Consider the following 12493-nt stretch of genomic DNA (forward strand, 5'->3'; position numbering starts at 1 on the left):
TCAGACTATGACCTAGCTAATCTTTTTTTCTGTTCCCTTCTGCTCTCTTACTTCCTCTTCCAGGTGTTGACCTCCTTTTAGAGATTATGTCTTCCAGAATATCCATATTTAATGGATCTACCTGGAATTAGTTTACCTATCCACAATGCAGAAATATACATTCCTCTTTATACTATCATATGCACACATGCAATATCTACGCATGTATATTTTCTCATCGTTTTTGGCTTTTGTGCACTTTGTGTCTGGGGATTCGTTTTACTTGATGGTTTCTAAGAGTTATTCATTCACATGTGTGTCCAGCATTGAATCCCCTTTCTTTTCAGCTCTCCTGCCACTCAGCAAAGATTTTCTTGTCTTTGCTCCCTCATAAGAGCCTCTGCTCCACCACTGTGTGTGGCCACGTATGCATACTTACAATGCCACGGCCACTGCAGGACACAACACTTACAACATTTTTCACCTACTGAAATTCCTATATAACGTTGGTCAGATAATAATAAAGATGATCCTAGTGGTGTGCGATCACTAAATCCAATGGGATAAATCACTCATGCCCCCGTCCATGGACTTTTTCAATAGCCCCTCAAACTCATTCCCTATCTCACATAGGAAATGTCTGCAAATCTTAAACCTAGATTGGAATACGAAAGAGCAGTGTACTCCTGTTTTGATTTAATAGCATGGACATAGAACATAAATTTGGTTTTCGTGGAAATGAAGACCCAAAAGATTTAGGTCTGTGAAGGACTTAGTTTATAGCTCATCTAATCTAGCCCTTTAATTTAAGGTTGACTGCATTATCATTTTGCATGTGGGCATGAATTTGCTGAATAATGTTGTCATTATTATTTTGTAATTCCCAGGAAAAAAAAGTGAATTTGTCCATCTCAGTAGAGAAATTTATATTATTTACATTTGTCAACTCCTGAAGATTTGTTAACATATCAGAGGCCGGCCTAGGTAAACGCTTCTGAAGAAAGAGCTCTTTGACATTTGCAAAAGTTGTTTTATGTGAGACTCCATTATGCTCAGGCTGAGCTGATTTTAAACTAGGAAGAAATGCTGTCTCGATCCCTTCTCAACTTAGGACTTCTCAGAGTTAGATGAGCCTGTTATAAAGCTCAGAATTTTTTTTCCCTTCTTTTACAAAGTAAGTTGACTGAAGCTGTTGGTAATGAAATGAGTAATCCAAATAGTTTATCTAGTTTGCCTGTATTGGCTACTTTGAAGTATTATATAACTTCTTGGTAATCTGGAAAAGTGATACAAAGGGAAATGTTGGCTAGCCAATGTTAATATTTGTTCAAAACAGTGAGTCATATAAACTGGGATTTCCTCTTTGGGCTCCTTATTACTGGCATATTGTCTGAGTCTCAGTATAATTTGATGCAATAATCCTTGTTTAGAATGTGGAGGAATGCTTTGTTCAGGTTAATGGGAGACCTCTACTTTTGATATTCCTGTTGGAGAGTGAGTTTACTTTGGTTGCATTTGGAAAATTAGTAATCTCATCAATGGTGACCTGGTAAGGTTGCTTGTTTTGCTTTTTCTTCCTTCTCCATGACATGTGTCCATAGACTGGCTCACCTGCAGTTCTTCTAAGAAACAGCCACTTGTCTGCCTTTCTCATACACTGACCATTTTACTCAGAAGGAAGTTCAGAGAGGGAACCTTCAGTTAGAAGAGGCTTAGGTGCTAACAGATTTGAACTACCATGTAAGAAAACAAAAATTAAAAACTTTCTTTCCTACAGACAAAATATGTACTCTATTTCTTTGGGCTTACTCTTTCATGATTCCGAGGATTTCTTCAGGTTCTAGAGATGATAAAGTGCCATATTATATATAATGCTACCTACTTATAAGATTTTTTAAATTAATTAATTTATTTGAGAGTGTGTGCACATGAGAGAGAGAGAGAGAGAGAGAGCGCGCGCGCACAGGGGGAGAGAGAGAAGTAGACTCCCTGCTGAGCAGGGAGCCCCACTTCCGGCTGGATCCCAGGACTCTGGGATCATGACCTGAGCCAAAGGCAGATGCTTAATGGACAGAGCCACCCAGGCAGCCCTACCTATAATATTAAACTATTTATGAAGTAAGTCACATAGAAGCAACTTGGTCACATTTCTATTCTGTGGACAACGCGAAGAAAAGAACCTGTCTCCTATGAGAATTGAATATGACATTATAGCTAAGTCATCTAAATAAGAGACCTGACACAGAGAAAATAAAGCACACACATTTATAATGGCATAGTTTATAATTTATAAATATAATTTATATTGTGAAGTTAAAAGTCAATGTGTCAGAGCACCTGAGTGGGTAACTGGTTGAGCATTTGCCTTCAGCTCAGGTTGTGATCCTGGAGTCCTGGGATCGAGTCTGACATCAGGTTCCCTGGAGACAGCCTGTTTCTCCTTCTGCCTATGTCTCTGCTTCTCTCTCTGTGTCTCTACTGAATTTATATATATACTGAATTTCATATATATATACTGAATATACATATATGTGTGTGTGTATATATATATGTGTATATATATATAAATATATATATATATTTATATATATATATATAGTTTTCTTTTAAATAAAAGTCAATGTGCTCCTGTGGAAAAGAGTATGGAGGTTCCTCAAAACAATTTCTTTTCCTATATAGTTCTCTCTATATATAGAATTACCATATGATCTAACAATTCCTAGATAAATATCAATAGAATTGATAACAGAGGTTCAAAGAGATATTTATACAACCCTGTTCATAGAGCTGTTATCCACATAGCTAAAAAGTGGAAATGACTCAAATGACCATCAGTGGATGAGTAGATAAACAAAATGTGGTCTATATATACAGTGTAATATTATTCAGCCTTACAGAGGAATAAAATTCTGACATATGCTAGGACATGAATGAACCTTGAAGACATTCTGCTAAGTGAAATAAACCAGGCATAAAAGGACAAATATTATGTGGTTCCACTTACATGTGGTACCCAGAGTAGTCAAATTCATAGAAACAGAAAGTAGAATGGTGGTTAGCTAGAACTGGAGGAAGGAAAATGAAGAGTTAGTGTTTCATGTGTACAGAGTTTCTGTTTGGAAAGATGAAAAGTTCCAGAGGTGGCTGGTGGTGATGGTGGCATGACAGTGTAAATGTACTAAATGCCACAGAACTGTCCACTTAAAACTGGTTAAGTGGTACATTTTATGTTATATATGTTTTATTACAATAAAAATAAATTTTTCTAAATAGTCAATGTGTTAGTCGTTTGTAAGTGAAAAAGTTTATTCTAACCTAAGTGAGCTCCTCATATATCTCACACTTTTCATCATGATTATGGTGATGAAATTATTGGTTATTACTTCCTTTTCATTTCTTCCTTGTAGAACTGTAGAAATATGATGTTGGTGGAGGGACAGTGCATGAGGACAGCTGATGAAGGGTCACGTGCTAATGGTGGAATGGTGGAAGAGTCGTAATTAGATAATGTAATTTAGGAAGATATCTTTGAAAAAATGATATGTTAGCATACCTAAAAGAAATGAAGGTTTATATTTGCAAATATCTAAAGGAAGAAGACTCCAGAGGCAAGGAACAGCAAAGAGAAAGTCCTTGAGGAAAGAGTAAGCTTGATATGTTCGAAGAATGGAAAGAAGACCAGGGTTTTTTGGAGCAGTCACCAAGGGAGAAATGGTTGGGGAAGACTGGGAAGTGTTCAACAGGAGCTAGATTGGGTAAAAACTTGAAGGCTGTGAGATAGATCTTACTTGGATTCTATTCTAAATGCAATGGAAAAAATTTAGATCTTATTCTAAATCCAGTGGAGGGCATTAGAGAGAATTACAGAGGACAGAGAGGATCTGATTTATATGCTTGGTAGATCACCTAAGGGCATTTTTGAACAAGAGTGACTGGTAACAAAGTCAAATGCCTTTTTATGTTATTCCCACCTCCTCTTAAAATGTATTCAGTAGGAATCACCTTGCCCCGGTCCTGGATGAAAACTCTGGCAGACCTGCAACATTTCTGCTCACTCTTTCGTAATACACAATTCTGTAATGACTCTAAATTGCAAACAGAGTTTCAGTTCAGGAGAGTGTCCAGCCCTGTGCAACAATCCAAATCCTGAATTTGATTTAGTCCTCATTTCTCTCCTCTCCCCTGGTCAGGCTGGCACTCTCTGGGAAGCCTGCCTGCATTGGAAACAGGGTCTAACTGACTTCCCTCCTTGCCCACGACAGCCCCTCTACATGGTTCTTGTGGGTGGATGAGACTGGGCTGGCTGGCTTTGCATTCCCTGGGCCAAAAACATGATTAAAACAGAAACTTCCTCTCATGAGATGCTGTGGTGGGCCTATGTTTCCTGTATTTCCTTTGACTGGGATATTTAAGTCTCTATTCCTGTGGACCACTAAACATTCTCGATAGGCTTCTGGGCACCCAGAAGTACAAATCCAGACCCTTCCTGCTGAAAGTTCCTTGTCTTCCTGGCAGCTTTACTGGACAGGGAGCAAAGGTATCCCTTTACCCAGCATCCTCCTCAATCCTCTTCCTGTCGGATTCTTTCTTGATCAGAATGGGTAAGAGAGATTCAAGATAATTGGAAAAAGTTATGGAGGATTTCTTTTGTAAAACAACATGTGAGGATTTGCCTGACACTTGCTTTGGTACCTAATATTGATGTTTCAACAAAACTGGGGCAAAGCAACATCAATTTCTTACATCACGTCACATGACTCCAACCACTGTGTGAAGGATGCTCTGCAGCAGGACAAGAGAGGAAGGATTGAGAACAGGTGGGTGACAGTAGCAGTCCAGGTGAGACACAAAGGCTGTGCAGAAGGAGGGTGTTGATGAGCAAGAGGGTTTAAGATGTCTTGAGGATGGAGTTGCAAGAACTTCTGATTGATTTGGCTCTTGGGGATTCTGAGAAATGAAGGCAGACTTTGAACTTTAGGCCCAAGCCAGTGAGCAGAGAGAGGTGCCATTCTCTGAGAAGCATGAGACTGCAGAATATTGCATCTAGGGTGTGGATAGGGGTATGTGAAAAGGAAGATTTATGATTGAATTATTCTGTTCTGTGTATTTTAAGTTTTAGAGTTGGATTTATGAGTCTGGAGTTCAAGGAGGGTTCAGGACTAGAGCCATATATTTTGAACTCATCAGCAGATAGAAGATTTTAAATCCATGGGATTGAATGAGATTACTTAGGGAAGAAAGCATATGTAGTGAAGCATAGATATTCTATAGCTGAGCCCTTTTGATTCTAAAATTTAAGAGTTTGATAGGAAGAAGAGTAGTGAAGGACACAGAGTGAGAAGATGTGTTTGGTGGGATGAATGGAGTTACACAGAAGTGTGGTGTGTGGAGGCTGTCCAGAGTCTAGTAAGAAGAAGCCAGATGATTGGTTTCTGGATTTGACAAGTGGGAGTTGTTGGTGATCTCGACAAGAGTAGTTTCATTGGAGTAGTAGAAGCAAAAATATGATGGGAGTGGCGTAAAGAGATTAAGAAATTGAGAAAAAGGGAAGGAAGGAGAAAAGGAAATTGGGGGTGAAAGGGAAGGGAGAAGAGAGAGGGGGTAGGAGGAGGGACAAGGAGAGATCACAGTGTATACTGAGTAGGTGGCAAATTTTATAAGCTTTTTTCTCTATTTTATGAATATCTCTCATAAAAATACTAAATAAGAAAAGTAAAAAAGAATAACTCACTGATCTGTTAGAGTCTTTGCTTCTGGTTGATACAAATGAAGTTCCATTGCATTGTGAATACTTTTGGCATTCTTAGTGAAAGCAAACAAAAATTACGGAAGAAAAAAAGTTGGCAAAATGATTTCAAGTCTTCGCTGAATAAAGACTTGTTTTGTTTGTGCTTTTTAAAGAAAAAAGTAATCAATAGAGCTACATAACTATTAGAATAGTGACGATCCAAAACACAACACCAAATGCTGATGAGGCTGTGAAGAAATGAGGGCTCTTGTTCACTGCTGGTGGGAATGCAAAAATGTTATAACTATTTGGGAAGACAGTTTGGTGGTTTCTTACAAAACTGACCATACTCTTATCATATGATCCAGTACTCTGATATTTCAACTTCATATGTGGGTACAAAAACCTGCACGTGGATGTTTATAGCAGCTTTATTCATAATTCCCCAAACTGGGAATCAACCAAGATATCCTTCAGTAGATGAATGGATAAGTAAACTTTGGAACATCCAGACAATGAAATTCTACTCAGTGCTAAAAATAAATGAGCTATCAAGTTATGAAAAGACATGGTGGAAACATAAATACATATCACTAAGTGAAAGGAGCCAGTCTGAAAAAACTACATATTCTCTGATTCTAACTATACAGCATTCCGGAAAAGGTGAAACTCTGGAGAGAGTAAAAAGATTGATGGTTGCTGGGGGTAACGGGGGAGGGAAGAAAAAGCAGGGCATATTGGATTTTTAGGGTAGTGAGGCCATTCTATACGATACTATAGTGGTGGATGCATGTCATTATATGTTTGTCAAAACCCATAGAATGTACAAGACCAAGAGTGATCCCTAATGTAAATTATGGAGGTTGGGTGACAATAATGTGTCAGGGTAGGTTCATTGATTGTAACAAATGCATCAGTGTGGTGTGGGATGTTTATAGTGAAGGAGGCTGCGTGTCAGGAGCAGAGGGGGTACTTGGAAACTCCGTACTTTCATTTCAATTTTGTTGTGGCCTGAAAACTGCTTTTTTAAAAAAATAAAGTCTATTAAAAATAATTAGTACTATTTAAATAGTAAGAGGTTTTAGCAGATATTCAGATTTCTGAAATTTATTCCATTCATTTTGGTATTGCCAAATTTTATAGGTGAAAGGACCATGCACTGTTCCAACAATTTCATTAAAATGATTCATTTCTTTTTACTTAAATTTAGTGATTTGAACATACATCAAGCCCTAGTGCAGAAAACCTTTTCCTTTTCAACCAACTTTCTCAATCATGCAACACTGACACATAATCAGAATTGTCACAATTAATTACTTAGAGATGGAGTATTTGCAGTCATTAAAAATGATGATGTCGAATCTTTTGAAATATGGGAAGTAACATTAAATGAAAACATACAGAAAATAAAGGAATAACTGTTGCTGTAAAGATGTACAAAACCGGACAATAGTTTGCAAAAAAATAAAAATCTATATTAGAATGGTGAATTTTTCTCCCTTCTGTGTTCCAAAACAATGAACCTTATTATATAGATTTTTTTATAGCAGATTTTTTTCCCCCAATAGAATGTCTTGTTTTGTTACACATAGTTGGTTTTGTTTTCATTGGAAAGTACTTTTAGTCACTCTCTGGTTAATAAGGAGTCAATTGCTATGAAAAATTGGAGATACCTGTAAGTTTCCTCAGTGCACAAAAATACTTTTTCCTCATTTGGCATATTTGTTGTTCCTCATACTGTCTACTCTAAGATAACTGTTCACTGATCAATCCTGTTTATTTCTATGAAACAGAAAAACCAGGGTGTAAATTTTGTGCTCAGTGATTCAAAAACTGGCTTAAGCATTGCATCCAGTATTTAAAGCTCATTGCCTGGTATGTTTTTCTCTGGAAATGAATTTAAACTGATAAGACTCCTAACTCTGGGAAACGAACTAGGGGTGGTGGAAGGGGAGGTGGGCGGGGGGTGGGGGTGACTAGGTGATGGGCACTGAGGTGGGCACTTGATGGGATGAGCACTGGGTATTATTCTATGTGTTGGCAAATTGAACACCAATAAAAAATAAATTTATAAAAAAATAAAAAATAAATAAGAAAATAAAATAAAATTTGTGTAACATTTGAAATCAATCAACTTGTCAAGCTCCCTCCTTAGTGGGGAGCCTGCTTCTCCCTGCACCCCCTGCTCATCTCTCTCTCTCCTGCTATTCCTCTCTCTCTCTCAATAAATAAATAAATCTTTTTAAAAAGAAAAAAAAAAAAACAGATACTACACTTGATCTTAGCCAAAAGGCCGAGAAGCGATCTGGAAATGAATTTATATCCCAAGTACTCTGGGGAAATCACTTTCCTATGGGAGAAAGAAAAGGATAATGCAGGTGAACTTTTGAGTCCTTATTGGGTCTTTCAAGCCTCTGTAGTACTTGTCCCCTCCACCTCTCAGAATTAGGTGGTTTTCTTCCCTTTATTTTCTCTGCTCAGGCTTTGCTGATATGCTTTGCTTTCCTCAAATGTGTCTCATTTCTAGTCCTCAAGGCCTAGATTCTGTTCCAACTGCCTGGAAGACACCCCTCCAGCCATTGTGTTGACTAAACAGTCTTCTGGTAAAAACCAAGCTCTTAAATAAGTTTTCCCAGTCCACATTGCAGCCAATTCGTTGTCATTTTCAATGTCTGTTTTAAGATTTAAGCTCTCTTGGGCAGCCCGGGTGACTCAGCGCCCTTCAGCCCAGGGCCTGATCCTGGAGACCTGGGATCGAGTCACACGTCGGGCTCCCTGCAGGGAGCCTGCTTCTCCCTTTGCCTGTGTCTCTGCCTCTCTCTCTCTGTCTCTCATGAATAAATAAATAACATCTTAAAAAAAAACAAAAAACAAGCTCTCTTGAGGCTGGCATTCTTCTCTTTAATGCGGCTCACTGCGTTTCCAAGTGCCCCTGCATGATGCCTGGTCCATAGTAGGTGCTCATAAAGAGATGTCCTGTAAATAGCTAGCACTGAGCACTCGGGAATGCTTCCTGGAGAGGTCACAGCAGGAGAACGGATCTGTTCACCATTGTTTCCCATTACTTACGCACAGGATTTTTGTAGCTGGACTCCATCACACATGCGTTGAAAATTAAAGTAGTTTTCTTAACATTTGCTATTTGAAATCAAGATGTAAACTGACACTTTACCAAAGCTTCTCTTTTAAAAAGTTGTTTTCCAGCTAGAATTTTCTTCATGAATTGTCCATGGCTGAATCTAATAAAAATAATTTATCTATTTTGGAGTTCAGCTTATAAAAGTTTCTGGAATCCGACAGATTTTAGCTATTTCTTGAATAGTACAGATGTCTTGCTTAAAAAAAAAAAATTACAACACCATATGTTCTCTGTTCCCATGAGTAGGTTTCAGGGAAGTTTTAATAGTTAAAGTAGGTTTTTTCTTTCTTTTGAAACCTAGCATGTGGATTTAGTGCTTATTAAAGTGAGAGACTGAGTGTAGTGGTTTGATTTAGGATTAGAAACGGGAGCTGGACTAAAAGCTTACTTCCATCGCTGTGCCAAGAACCCTCCCTTGAACAAGTCTCGTACTCACTGCGGATTGTGGGGACAGCCCCTACACGCATTGTTTTCCAACTTTTACCATTTGGTCACTGAGGCACAGCTCCCATCATCAACTCTCTTCAAGAAGGCTGTGTTTGAGTGCTATGCCATAAAGGGCCTATTTAAAAGATGGATATGTTTACTATTTGAATCCTTCATTCTCTTTCCATGACACACACCCTTTCATTTTTAAAAATTCACACTGTGTGGCAGAGTACAGCTACCTCTTAAACACATAAACCACATAGCCACAGTCTTGCTGTTGCGCAAACAAACCTATGTGTGAAGTCTGACGGTGCCTGGCCACTCCATGTCATTAAGACAACACCTCCCCTTACCCCCCCCCAAAAAAAATATTAAGGAAAATATTGCACTCACTGTTTTTGATGACATAAGCAATTATTAACCAGAGGTGAAACAGTTTTCCAGAATGTAAAAAGTATATTTAGAGGGAATGCAAAAAAAATAGTATTGATATCTGATCTCCTGGTACTGTTGGGCAAAACTACCTAAGGGTACAATATCTAAATAAGACGTAGGTGAGGCCAGGGCTCTGCAGCTACAGTGAGGACTTGGTCAATGGGATGCTCATACTCCCCTCCTGGGTATAAACATGAAGGGGGAGGATTCAAGGCTCCAGAAAGAACTTAACACTTGGTACATCATTCCAAACCAGGAGTAAACTATGTGCTCATGGGCCAAATGTGGCCCACCACCTGTATTTATAAATAAAGAACCACACTCATCTATTTATGAATCATCTATGGCTGATTTTGCACTACGGTGGCAGAGGTGAGTAGTTGTGACAGAGACTATATGATCCTCCGAGCTGAAAATGTTTTTTTCTGGATCTTTATAGGAAAAGTTTATTGACCTCAATTCTAAACCAAGAAGGGCCAGTCTTTCAAACTGTAATCTCAGGTCATTGAACCTTAGTTTCCTGTTACAGGGGTAAAAAAAAAAGTAGTAGTAGCTCATACGAGGTAAAGTGGGATGAGGAAGCCTTTCAAAATGTTTTAAAGTGAGAAGCATAGGTATGGAGACTGTGGTAATCACTCCAATGACCTAAAAATTGTCCCACAGATCATCCCTGGTATATATAGGGATCAACAAAGAGGCTAGGTTAGCTGGTACATGGGGTATGAACTGTGAAAAAACTAAGACAAGGTTAAATAAATATGTCAGTGGGTCAAGATGGCTTTTGCCCACTCATCCTTTTGATCCCTCTTTTAGTCTTGGACTATGTTCACCAACCAATCAGGATTCATTTCCGTTACCTGGTAACAAGTTGGGGCCAATGCTCTTCAAAGTATACTAGTTGCCTGCCAGAGGTATCAGAGGCATTTTGACTTTTAAAATTTTGCTGCTTAGGGATTGCCTAGGATTTTATATAATAGTCTGGGAGTCCTTTCTGGCAATGTATGGATGTATGTATGTTTATATGCATACGTGTATATATGTATCTACCTATCCACAAAGTATTTTTAAAAATAGTCTATTTGTATTATATAAATATAATAAAATATAAATTCATAAATAAGACTATTAAATATTAGATATCCGACACCTTTTAAATAATGTATATAATTTGTGTTTCTTAAAAAAATCTATATGGTTTCATAGGAAAATCTTCTAGATACTAGAGACACTTTATGTTTATATTCCAAGAAGATATTGCACAATGATTTTAATATCTTTAAATTGGTCGATCAAAATCTTTTCTGTTCAATGTGAACAAAGAATGATAAAAGATAGTGAAAAGAGGGGTGCCATTTATTGATTATAGGTAAATTATTTAGATGTCATTAGTTTCAGTCTCCCCCCCCATATGAAATGGGTATAATTATAGTACCTAACTCAGCATAAGTGTAATGAATAAGTGAATAATGCAAGTAACGTGCTTAAAACAGACTAAATTAACTATTTTTATTATAATCATCAGGCCACTTTCACAACTCTCTAAAGTTCAGCCATATGACAAGAAAAAGAACATCAGGATATTTGCCACGTAATTGTGCGTCAGTCTAAATGGAACATTTCCCACCAAAAGTGAAAATAGCCCAGTCTGGCATTTCTCTGGGTTGGGAAGGAAAAAAACAATCATTTGTCAAAGACACTGTTTTATGAGGATTTAACTGGGAACAAATTGAATTTGTGGCTTGGTCAAGGAGAGAAATATTTGCAAAACATCTCAGGGATGGCAGTGATATATCCACATTGTCGTTGGTAGCAATTTAAAATTGATAACATTATGCTGCCATGTATTTTTGAGAAGATGGTGGTATTTCAGGGACAATAAACCCAGTTTTCCTAGTACATTCATTTCTTTTTCTGAAATGTTCAGAGCATGTTAACTCTGAGTGCCATGTGGGTAATTCTTTCTCTACAAAATTAAGTAGCACACATCAGTAAAACTCTGATTTTTTTTCCCCCTGCCTCAGGTTTGAAGCCTGAATGATCTTCCCGAAGGCTTCAATCCAATGTTCTATCAAGCTTGGTTTTAAGTAAAGAACAACATAACCAGTATATGTCAAGAATGAAAATGAAAATATTCTTTATTTTGTTTATTTCATAAAGTATGTTGATATGAGAAAAATATACTTTTTAAAAAATAAGATTTGTGCTTCATTATTAGTGAAATGCATACCACTTGGGCCTAAATTGAACAAAGTTTTATAATCATCCTAGTCAAGTTCAAATGAAGGTTGCCCATGGGAATGACATCTAAGGTGGATCTTAATTTACTGGAACTGATTTCCTCAGGCCTTTTGTTCTCATGATATTCAGTGTATGGTTAATTCACAGTGATTGGACAACATAATATTTTGAAATAATCCATCACACTCATGTGCACCAGGATATACTTGAAATGCATAGGGCACTTCCTAGAAAAAAACAAAAGATGTTTTGTACAGACCACATCTGAATAGATGTCAATTTTGATATTCATCCAACTAGATCAAACAGCGTTGCTCATTTCTACTAAACACTTGAAGACCATCATTTTTGCTTTTTAAGAAAAAGCATAAAATAAATCTTTAATATATAAATATATAAGTGATGTTGGCTATGATAGATCTGGCTCATCTGAAAGGAGAAAGAATCCTATATGCTTTGAGAGAATTCTCTAAAGGAAACCAGGAACTCATGTCAATAATCACTATAAAGTGAGATTGTGATATTCCCCTTCATGGGTCACTTGG

At 37.5% G+C, this 12493-nt stretch overlaps 1 long non-coding RNA gene and 1 pseudogene across 5 annotated transcripts in view; one reads left to right on the top strand and one right to left on the bottom strand.

The window, feature by feature from the left end:
- Window positions 1-12493, top strand: part of LOC140629555 (uncharacterized) — a 570920-nt gene that overhangs the window by 272545 nt on the left and 285882 nt on the right. The gene's annotated exons all lie outside the window — the stretch shown is intronic.
- On the bottom strand, window positions 7910-8012 carry LOC140629575 (U2 spliceosomal RNA; annotated as a pseudogene).

This window comes from Canis lupus (assembly GCF_048164855.1).
Source record: "Canis lupus baileyi chromosome 16 unlocalized genomic scaffold, mCanLup2.hap1 SUPER_16_unloc_3, whole genome shotgun sequence".
Classification (NCBI taxonomy): Eukaryota; Metazoa; Chordata; class Mammalia; order Carnivora; family Canidae; genus Canis; species Canis lupus.